Source organism: Spinacia oleracea, chromosome 6 (assembly GCF_020520425.1).
Source record: "Spinacia oleracea cultivar Varoflay chromosome 6, BTI_SOV_V1, whole genome shotgun sequence".
NCBI classification, from domain to species: Eukaryota; Viridiplantae; Streptophyta; class Magnoliopsida; order Caryophyllales; family Amaranthaceae; genus Spinacia; species Spinacia oleracea.
The window spans coordinates 136,652,429-136,664,842 of NC_079492.1; the positions used below are offsets into that span (position 1 = coordinate 136,652,429).

General features: G+C 32.5%; 1 long non-coding RNA gene across 1 annotated transcript; it reads left to right on the plus strand.

Moving 5' to 3' along the window:
• Nucleotides 1-1,442: 1,442 nt before the first annotated feature.
• LOC110804791 (uncharacterized) lies at nucleotides 1,443-8,360 on the plus strand. Its single transcript, XR_002537827.2, has 6 exons — nucleotides 1,443-1,729; nucleotides 2,338-2,694; nucleotides 2,797-3,007; nucleotides 4,031-4,110; nucleotides 5,444-5,532; nucleotides 8,131-8,360. It is a non-coding gene; the product is annotated as an uncharacterized lncRNA (long non-coding RNA).
• The last annotated feature ends 4,054 nt before the right edge of the window (nucleotides 8,361-12,414 follow it).

Here is a 12,414-nt window from a genome sequence, read left to right on the forward strand (position 1 = left end):
GAAGAGTCAGCCAGACACTAAGAGGAGAGGAGTATGCTTTGGTTAATTTAATTCCATGAATTGAGATACCCTTAATTAATTTTTATTTACTTTGTCGTACTGTAGAGTGTAGAGTAAACATCAATACTGGATTGGTTATTCTATACACCTTGGATTTGGTTTGGTATCTTGGTAAATTTATTGTGAGTTGTTGTCAACTTGTCATGCGGTGAGCATTTGGGATATAAAATATGTCGTATAGCATAGTTCTAAATCTAATGATATATCAGCACAAATGATCAATATGTTTATGACTGTCACTCGATCTGTAATTTTAGTCTTTGTTTGTAAGTATTAAGTGACAAGTAGACCTGGTTATTGGACAGGGTAGTCCAATGGATATAGGGATAGGGTCAAGTTAATAGGGCTTTTATTGGGCAGGGCTCTTATTGGACAAGGCTTTTATTGGACAGGGTCATTATAGGGTCAAACTTATACTACAATTATTTTGAAAATTAAAATAGTAATGATACAAAAAATTACGTGTATAGCTTCGTATTTACTTGTACTTGCACATGGCTCTTTTGTTTTTCATTTTTCATTGCTCGTTTATTGACCCGCCCACTAATGACCCGCTATTGACCCGCGACCCGCTTTTGACCCGTCCATTATCGACCCGCTAAAAATGACCCTTTCAATACCCGACCCTCTTTTGACCCGCACCGACCCTGACCCGCCCCGCCCGATAACCAGGTGTAGTGACAAGTGACAGTAAGATGGCTCGGGCTGATGCGAAGAATAATATATTTGTGATTTTCCATTGATGCAACACCATATTTTTAGTTTTTTCCCCACCTTATGGATATGGAAAAGCCCCGAGGTTCAGAATGCCAATGCGATATGGCCCTTATTAGTAAATATATGGTTGACTTTGTTTAGAACATATATTATGATGCCCTCTTATCATCAATCTTCGTCAGACTTGGTGATTCTTTTGGTCTTTTAGGAACTCTCTAAGAAACTTTTAGATAGCAGCAACAATGAATTTGATGATCAATAATGTAATTATGCATTTGAGCTTTTGAGGATGATATAATTTATGATATTTATCCTAAAAAAACTCTTAGTATAAGATAAATCCACTACCACAAGACATTCCTAAGTCGTAACGTAGTTCATGTAATACAATAACTAACATGTTCTTTCAGACATTTAAACTAGTATATTATGACTATAATCCCAGACGAAAAAGTCAAGAAACACTAGAGGAAAAATCAGCATGTGCTTCCCTTCAAGTGCGGCTCATTTAGTAAATTGGCAGCACTTGAAAGTAGTAAAAAAAATAAAAAAAAATTACATTTTCACAAGTGCGGGTCATTTTAGAAAATTGGCAGCACTTGAGTTCAAGTGCGGGCCTTAAACTCAAGTGCGGCTCATTACACAAAGAGCCGCACAAAATATTTCTAAAAAAAGTTTCCCAAAAAAATCAGTTCCCGCTTCTCTCCTCCTTCCCCTTCTCTGGTTCTCTTTTCCCTAAAAATGAACATTTTTTTTTCCATTTTCCCTCTTCTCCCCCTTCCTCTGGTTCTCTGGTTTCTAATACATCCTTTGCCAGATACAATCCTCCAAAATCCACACTTTTCATCTCAGTTTCTACGGAAGACTTTCATATAATGCAACCCTAGATTTCTCTGGTTCTATGGTTTCCTGGATTCGTCAAATTTGCCGCCGTAATCCGGAGGTAATTGAGGTAAGCATTTTTCCGAATTTCAAAATTCAGATGCCCAATTGTGTTTTCGAAACTGCATCATTGGTAGACATGAAAATGTGTTATAATATCCAGATGCCCAATTGTGATGGAAATTCGTTTATTAATCTTCCTAACTTGAAGAAGCTTGACCTGTATCTTTATGATTCACATCGTTATTTGTTGGGTACCCTTTTTAAGTGTTTTCCTATATTGGAAGATTTGGATTTATCGTTGGATTTGACCGAGAATGACCACCGTATTGGTATATCTGCCCCCAATTTAAAGCGTTTGTTTATACTAATGAAGGATCATGCTCCGAAAAACTGTAGATTTTCGATTGATGCCCCTAAATTGGAGTACTTTGACACAGAGGGTTATTTTTATCATTTTGTTTATAGCCCAAGTTCTTTACAAGAAGTGGTACTTATCCTAAGTGACAACGATGAGTATTAGTATCTGGACCCGATACCAGGGCTGATTAATGGGATACCTTGTGTTAGGACCCTTCACTTAGCTGAGAATGTTGGTCATCTGTTGAGGTATCTTAATAATTTGGATAGAATCCACATGCCAGTCTTCCGTAATTTGACGCATCTTAGTTTTTGCAGTGATGTCGATGCTTTGAGGGACAAATTACCAGATTGTATGTTAGGCAACCTTAAGAGGCTAGAGATAGATAACCTGAAGCTGATTGACTACGATTGTGAAATGGAGTGGATAGAACACACTCTAAACAATGCTCCACTTTTGGAGGACCTTTATGTTACTATGGATATCAATGGCCAAGGTGATCCTGATTATGAACAGAAGGAATTCAATTTCTGTAAAACTTTCTTCAGGAGATCCTGGAGTTGTCGGATTGAGTTCTCCGGCCAGATGATCAATGCTTCAAGTTCTAACTTGAGAAAGGCCGACTTACTTGTGAAATGTTGCTTTGATATACCATTGGCAAGCTTCAAAATCAGGTACACTTTTTTGTCCGCTATATGTGTATCTAGGCTCTCATTTTGCTTACCTCTTATAGTCATATGTTAGTTACTTACTGTGTTTTTATCTCTTTCATCTAGTTTTAGGCCCTTGTGAGTATGTATGTGGGGGTAGGGATGAAAAATCACAGCACATACACCGTGACAAGCCGCGACGCCGCTGCTCTTAGGATTTCTGAGTGTGCGTTTCCGACGTCGAGTCATTCGTATTGTTGAGATGGGTTGGCCAATTGTCGAATCTTCCGATTTCAAGATTAGTGGAGAAGATGTGTTTCTCATTAACAAAGCTGATGTAATCTCTCTTTCTCTCAATCTCCATTGTTTCATTGGTTAAAATTGCTGGAATTTGAAATGGGTTTGCTCTATTCTTTTGATTTTGCTGGGTTTTTCTTTTGAATTTCGTCTGAACATTATGCACGTATTATTTTTGAACTATTAATTGGCCTGCTTACAGGTTGCAACTGCCTGCAATTTATTTCCTTTGTGTCTGTGTTAGGGTTTAATTGGATTTTACAAATTGTTGTTGAATAGTTAAATTGTTGGTTAAAATTGCTGAAATTTGAATTGGATTTTACTGTATTTTTTATAAGAAATTATGTTGGTGTTATTGAATTGAATCGGAATTTAATTCATGCCTGCTTACAACGGCTGCAATATGTTCAATGAATACTGTTAGGGTTTCTTCTATTGGGCTGAGTGATTGAAAACAATCTGTAAGATACTACTGATTTTCTAGTGAAATTGCTTCTCCACTACCTGCCGCGCTGCCATTGCATTTTAATTCTAGGTGTTGATAGCTGGATAAGTCTTGAATTAGCTCTTCAGTCGGGGTGTTCTGGGCACTAGATGGTTATCTCATTACTAATTAGCCTTTTCTTCAAATTATACTTCTGTATTTTAATTAAAAAGATTTGGGGTTTAGTCAATAATTATGATGAATTACTGATATTTGGTTTATAGCAAAACATGCTTAAATTAGGCAATATCCCGTATCAAATTGCTGCAAAATAGGAGAGATTCTCAGCTCAATCAGATGCGATAGGATCGAGATAGCTCAGTTTTTGCGGATTTTAACTCATGTATAGGGAGTATAAGGCTTCAGAGTAAAGATATATTGATGATTTTATATCTTCCCCAAGAAAATGTTTCCAACTCATCAGGAACAAATTTGAGATCTTCCTACATTGAAATGAGATCTTCCTAAAACTGTAATTTCCCCTTCAATAGTGCTAAACGGGTACTATGTTTCTTGGTCAAATGACTTATTCAATGGCCGCTAGATTTACATTCTACATTTTTTTGCTTGTAATTTCAGGTTTCACCTGTTACTTATCAACCTAGAATGTAAGATGCAGGCACTCTGGTGATTCAGATGATGATAAAGGCAGTGTCTTGGTGAGTAGCTTCCTTTTTTTCTTGGGGTTTCCGCTTCATTTGTTTCTTCTGCTTATATCTTGTATGTGAATATTTCTGATGTTTCTTGGAAGCGCAGTCTGGGGCTGGGTTCATTTTATCCTGTAGGACGTGCCTGAGAAGTTGCTACCACTTTAAAATTATTCAAAAAAGTGGTTCAATGCTTGATTGTTTTTGTTCGATTTGTTTGGGCAATTGATGCTGGTAATTAAATCAACATGTCTAGTCCTCTGTTTTGTTGGTTAAACATTTACAGTAAACATGTTAATTGTTGATGTAGACTTATTTTGCTGTCTGCTTTGTGTGTTGTGCGAATTCCATATGTCGGTCATAGAGACCCCCTCCCCCACGGGCCGTTTTAAAAATATCCTTGAAAGGATACCAGGCATATTGGCATATATTCTGTGTTAGATGTAATTCATATGCATTTAGTGTTCAACTTGGTAGTTATTTACAACTGGACCATTCAGCAATGTACAATTTCTCCCTCAATTTTATGATTAGTTCTCTCTCTACATTACTACTGGTGGTCTTAATCAAAAGCGGGTCGGGGTTTGTTCTCTCTCTCTCTTCACTCTCTCCCTCCCCCGGAACAGTTCTAATCATATCATTTATTTTGACTGAGTCTATAACAAACAAGTTATAAGAGTTTTCAGCATCTAGTAGAATATTTTATAGGGAAAATTTAAGGTTTACTGGGTACAGTCAGGTACCATCCAATTTCAATAGCTTATTCATATATTTATTTAATTCTTCAGATGTTCTGTGTTGATGGACAATTTGATCAACTAGCATATGTTTAGTCTTGAAATTCACAGTTCATCTGCTATATGTTTTCTTCTGTTGACCAACTGTTTTGCTTAACACTTAGTCGTCAGTCGTCACTTCTATTATAACAATGGTGGAACAAATCCTACAATCTGAAGTATATTTTATTCAGGATACTCTGTGATCCTATTGGAACTATGTCTCACAATATATCAAGTTATGTCTCCACTTATGATGGTTTTTTGCAAATAAATCTGAACATGTAGTCGTCTTGCTAACAATTACCATATTATACTACACTCCATAGAACATTTATTATATCTTTCACACCATCGCAATGGGGACCTTCGAGATGTTATGTTTGTAATATTGCTTATTCATTGGGATTCGGTTTGGTAAACATCTTTGCTCTATGATTTTACTATTTCTTCCGTGGAATGTTACACCTTGTTGTCACTAATAATGAGGATAGGTAAGTATGCCATTTTTACTTTTTGGGTTGGCAAAATGAATGATTGAAATCCACCACTTTCTGTTTTGAATGCAGATATGTGATATTGTGACTGTGGCCCGGATCATTAATGCGACTCTTGTGATCCCTGAACTTGACAAGAGGTTATTTTGGCAAGACTCAAGGTATACATTGTCTTTTCTTTTCACTTGACATGAAATAGGGTGACCTGAGATTGGAATTATCTATCTCTTATTCTAATCTCTCAGAAAATTGGTTGCAACAACTTTGCAGATGTTTTCGTAGTTGTCTGGGTAAAATCAAATGTGGGAATTAGAATAACATTAGGAATCTGTTTTGCTAACTACTCTTACCAAATTAGATGCATGTAAAAAAGCCATGAGTATGTAGGTTGGGTATCATTCGTATCAATGATTCAAAACTCTAGTTTTCTCTATTATGCCAATTTCTTGTTTTTGCTGTTAATTTTGCTTGATTTGATTTGGTTTACGGGGTTAAATTTATTTTATTAACATGTAAGAGTTTAAAACACTTATTTAGGTTTATTAGCTGAAAGCTAGGAGCGAAATAAGCCATTTTAGTCAAAATGTGACCTATAATGATCAAACAAGCATTAAATGTACATAACTTGAAAATGATTACTAATAAGCTATCTTGTTATTAGATAGGACTTTTTTATGCATTGTTGAGTCTTAATACAAAAGGTCTTGCGCGCACAAGGTGTACAATAAATTTATTGTACACCAAGATAACTTTTACCCATTTTTTTATAACTTTAACCTAGTTTTGATTAACTTTTATATTAGTAAAAAAAAAGTTGATAGATAAATATTTTAAAGGGTTAAATTATTAATTTTATACATTATTATTGATTTTGAAGAAATAAGTTTTACTAAAATGAAAAAAATTATCACTAATAAATAGATAACTTTTACCTATATAAGCTTAACTTTTAAACATTTTAAGTTAACTTTTACTACGGTGTACAATAAATATTGTATACCCTTTGTAAATAAGAATTTGTGGTCTTAATATCATAAAACTAAGAATATTAAACATGAATAGGTTCATTATTAAAAGTTAGGAGCGAAATAAGCATTTTTGGTCAAAATATAACCTACTATGATCAAACGAGCCTTAAATGTGTGTAACTTGACCAAAGTACGTGAGAATGAGTCTTAGAACATTAAACTAAGTCTAATAAACATATAGGGGTTTTAAAATAATTATTTATGTTCATTAGTTGAAAGTTGGTAGCGAAATAAGCCATTTTAGTGAAAAAGTGAACTATAATGACCAAACGAGCCTTATATGTGCATAACTTGACCAAAATAGGTGATAATGAGTCTTTGAAAAATAAAACTAAGTATATTAAACATGTAAAGGGTTTAAAATACTTATTTAGGTTCATTAGTTGAAAATTGGGAGCGAAATAAGCTATTTTAGTCAAAATATGACCTATAATGAACAAACTAGCCTTAAATGTGCATAACTTCACCAAAATGGGTGAGAATAAGACTTTGAAACACAAAACTAAGTGTATTAAACATGGAAAGACTTTAAAATACTCATTTAAGTTCATTAGTTGAAAGTTGGGACCGAAATTAGCCATTTTAGTCAAAATGTGACCGATAATGATCAAACGAGTCTTAAATGTGCATAACTTCACCAAAATGGGTGAGAATGAGACTTTAAAACATAAAGCTAAGTTTATTAAACGTGGAAAGACTTTAAAATACTCATTTAAGTTCATTAGTTGAAAGTTGGGGTCAAAATTAGCCATTTTAGTCAAAATGTGACCGATAATGAACTAACGAGGCTTAAATGTGCATAACTTCACCAAAATGGGTGAGAATGAGTCTTTGAAACATAAAACTAAGTGTATTAAACATGGAAGGACTTTAAAATACTCATTTAAGTTCATTAGATGAAAGTTGGGACCGAAATAAGCCATTTTAGTCAAAATGTGACCGATAATGATCAAATGAGTCTTAAATGTGCATAACTTCACCAAAATGGGGGAGAATGAGAATTTAAAACATAAAAATAAGTGTATAAAACATGGAAAAACTTTTAAATACTTATTTAAGTTTATTAGTTGAAAGTTGGGACCGAAATTAGTCATTTTAGTCAAAATGTGACCGATAATGAACTAACGAAGCTTAAATGTGCATAACTTCACCAAAATGGGTGAGAATGAGTCTTTGAAACATAAAACTAAGTGTATTAAACATGGAAAGACTTTAAAATACTCATGTAAGTTCATTAGTTGAAAGTTGGGACCGAAATTAGCCATTTTAGTCAAAATGTGACCGATAATGAACTAACGAGGCTTAAATGTGCATAACTTCACAAAATGGGTGAGAATGAGTGTTTGAAACATAAAACTAAGTGTATAAAACATGGAAAGACTTTAAAATACTCATTTAAGTTCATTAGATAAAAGTTGGGACCGAAATTAGCCATTTTAGTCAAAATGTGACCGATAATGAACTAACGAGGCTTAAATGTGCATAACTTCACCAATATGGGTGAGAATGAGTCTTTGAAACATAAAACTAAGTTTATTAAACATGGAAGGACTTTAAAATATTTATTTAAATTCATTAGATGAAAGTTGGGACCGAAATTAACCAATTTCATTATTATGCGGTTCATTATTTCTTTGTTATGAACTCTTTAAGTCTTAATTTATTGTACGATTCAATATTTATAATATAACTAAAGTGTATATATATTTTTTAATGGTCGATCTTTTTAAGGTATTCAATAATCCGAGGGGGCAGCCTTTCACTTTTGAGGAGATAGATGAAGTTCGAGAAATGGTTGCAAACTTCATTAACAATGATTGTCTTTGATATTTTCTTGTACTGAATTTTAAATTATGGATGCTAGCTAGTTTTTCATATGATTGTAATGTAATCAACTTTTATATTTACAATTATATACTATTTAATTTAATTATCTATATAATTGGATACTTTTTATATGACTTATGGAGGTTAATCAGCGGCGTGGTCCAATTGTAATATGTAGCAGGGAAATCGGTTATACAACAAATCTAGATCAAGTGCGGCTCATTTATAGGCCAAGTGCGGCTCATTTATATAACAAGTGCGACTTATTTTTATGCTTGTGCTGCCCATTTCTCTGTCAAGTGCGGGCTCATTTTCAAATTTGGCAGCACCAAATATGTCAAGTGCGGGCTCATTTTTAATATTGGCAGCACCAAATATTTCAAGTGCGGGCTCATTTTCAAAATTGGCAGCACCAAATATATCAAGTGCTGGCTCATATTCTAAAATTGGCAGCACAAAATTTGTCAAGTGCGGGCTCATTTTCCAAATTGGCAGCACTTGAAACATCAAGTGCTGCCAATATTTTGGCAGCACTTGAGAAACATCAAGTGCGGGCAGGCCATGTGCTGCACATGTAAAAGCCCCCACTAAACCCCTTAAAATGAGCCCGCACTTGAGGTTTTTTCCTCTAGTGAAACAACGAGGTTTTTTAATTTACTTAAGGTTTGAAAATCCATTTCTTTTTAATTTACTTAAAGTTTATATTTCAAATAGGTCGGGTCGGAGTTGGGAATTAGGTCGGTACGAATTATCGAATTACTTCGGGTCGGAGTTTTTCGGGTGTCGGGTAGGTTTTGGTTCAAATGTAGTCGGGTTTCGGGCACTACAACTCGGGCTTTAATGGATCCGGGTCAAATTAATTATCGGGTATATTCGAGCTTCAGGTGGTATTCGGGCGGATCGGGTTCGTCACAGATAACACCATTTGTATAATTTTTCGGTGTCGGACGGGTTAACAATTGGTCGGGTCGGGTCGATTTCTCGGGTCGGGTCGGTTTTTGCCAGGTCTATACATAATAAATGGGATTCAAAAAGACAAAAATCAAACAAATGTGTTGAACAAAAGTCAGAAAGTAGAATTTTCAAAGTAAAAATTCTGACTTTTTTTAGGACAATATTGGAATTATAATTTGTGCATTAGGGTATTACGGGTAAAAATTAATGGTTTAAAATAGGAAATAGGCACGTAATTTAGGGACTCCATTATAGGAAAATAGACACTATATTTTGGGACGGAGCTAGAGAGTACTTTTTTTGTTAAAGATTAAGCATACCTACCCGCATAAAATTAGTTTTTGTAAACATTTTCAAATTTGTTTTCTAATAAATTAGTTATGTAACTACTCCCTTTGTGTTGTTTTTTTAAATGCAACACTTGATTGACACACTTGCCAATGCATTATTTGACCATTAAATATCTGCAATTTTTCTATTTGTAAAAATTACCAAAAATTGATATTTATGAAAACAAATACTCCCTCTGTCCTTAAATATTAGTCCATTTTGGAATCTATGACAATCCAACAAGTACAATTCTCACATGAATTTCAATATAATATAACGCATGTGGGTATGAGAGAAAAATAATTGGAGGGTTTAATGAGAATAAAAATTTACTTGAGAGTAAAAAAGTGGACATTTAGGATATTTATAAGGGTGTAAAGGGGAAAAATATTAGACAAATAAGGAAAGATTCCAAAAGGGAATAGTAAAAAGCACAATTGAATTAAGAAAGAGGATTAACATTCAAGAATGGAGGGAGTATTGTAATTTATAACTAATTCAACATCATTTACATAATAACATTTGAATTTATATATTGATAAAAATAAAAAAAATCAAGTCAAACTTAGTATATGAATAATGCTAAATTCAAAATAATGCATTAAAAAATGGAGGAAGTAATTAATTTTTAATATTTGTATAATTTTACTAGTAAAAAATGCGCGAGAAAACTTCTCCTAAAAAAGTGGAACATATCATTTTTTATTTGTTTTTGAAGGGAAGGGGCATATCATTCTTAGTGTTATTTTAAAATGAACTAGATTTTAGCTTGTGCGGCGCACAGATTCTATTAAATTGTTAAGTTAAAATAAAACTTCTATATATACCAATTGCTATATTTTATGTACGAAGTATCAAATTAAATTAGTGTTTGATTTTGGATTGATTTTCATATTTTAGATTTATTTTTTAATTATTAGAGTGTGATTTTGGATGGAGTTGTATATATGTAGCATTTAATTACGGAGTAATTACTAAAAATATATACGTGACACCTAATTATTTATCTACGTGGCACTCGACTTTTCTAATTCATAAATAATTTCAAAATCTTATTTTTCATTGGCCAAAACTATTTTTGGATTGATTTTTTTTTATTAGTGTTTGATTTTGGATTGAATTTTATTTTAGATTGAATTTTATTTTGATTTTGGATTGACTTTTAATTTAGATTTTTTTTAATTATTACAAATTTTGATTTTGGATAGAGTTGTATATAGTAGTAATTAATGAATTAAAATATCTATGTGGCACTTAATTAATTATCTACGTGACACTCGATTTTTTTAAATTCAAAAATAAATTAGAAATCTTATTTTCATTGGCCGAAAACATTACATTTTACGTGGCGCTCTAATAATTCAGCAAATATGCCTCATTTATATATATAGATTAGATTATGTAGATAGGTACAACGATATAGATTTACTAGCATTTTATGCACGCGATGCGTACATGAATTTTTAGAATGCATGAAAGCCAACCTTAAGAAATTAATATTTATTATCGTAAAATGACTACCTCTTTTTTTATTTTTTTGAAAACATCTTAACCAATTTCTTAATACCCATTTCAAGACATCGTTACAAATAACGAATCAAAATTTTAAGAAAATGGTTTAAAATGTCTAACATTAATAAAAGGCATAGGTTGAAAACTTAAAAAACAAAAAAAATAGATTGATATCCACCAAATGTATGATGCATAATTGTAAGATAATTAATATTATATTTGTATAATTAGTAGCCACTCAATTACAATAAACAATAATACACAATACTCTATAAAGTAAATGTATAACATGGATATGCATAAGAGATCAAATAAACGGAGAGAGAAATATAGATTGTGGTTTGAGTGGTTAGGATGAGGAGGGAGGTTAGCTAGTCAGGTGCTTTATATAGTAGACAAATGTTAATTATTTTTGGCTAACTTCTTGAGAGGTGATTGATGTGAATTATGAGTTAAGTAATGTTATCCCCAGCGTTAGCTTAGTCATAAATTATGATTGCAATAATCATTAAGATAATTGAATTTGTCTAACTAATTTGTTTTTGAATTCAAAATCATGATTTATTTAATTTGGGCCACTATAGGTTTTTTTTTTTTTTTTTTTTGTTTCTAATTCGCAATTACTCATTCCGTTCCATAATGTTCTTCACCTTTCCATTATGCTCGGTCTCCAATGCACTACTTTGACCGTTAATAATTTTAATTTCGTATTAGTAAAAATTATAAAAAATTTATATTTAGAAATTTTATATTGAAACGAATCCAATGATATACCACATTAACATTTATACTCTTAATCATACTATTAATTACGGTTAAAGTTTTTAAACTTTGATCATATGAATAGTAAACATGACGAACATTATAGAACAGAGGGAGTATGCTTTGATTCGTGCTTATTTTGCAGCAATTACCTTATGTGCAACCAAGTTTGAGGCACTATTTTTTTGATTTAGTATTGATTTTTGCTTGATTTGTGCCACTTTCCAATCAAATTGATTTCAAATGATTATTCTAATAAATTTTAGCTAAACTATTTTAGTTGATTGTATTATTTTTAATGGATTGTATTTTTATACAATTATTTAATTAATGGTGAAAGTGGGTTTTATAACCTATTGTAAGGGGGCACCAAAAGGTCATTTACTATAATAACATCAGGAGTTCCCTGATAAAATACGGATACTAATGTTACCATTACGGCATTACTTTTAATTAAATAATACCCACACCAATTTTTTAAACAATTGAACGTAATTATAAGAGAGTGATTTCAACTTTAATACTCTCTTTTGCCTCTTATAATTAATCTAGCAGTAATTTAAACTTTATAATTAGTAGTGGCAATAATTAATTAAATTGTAAATTAATTGAGGGTATTATGGACTATTC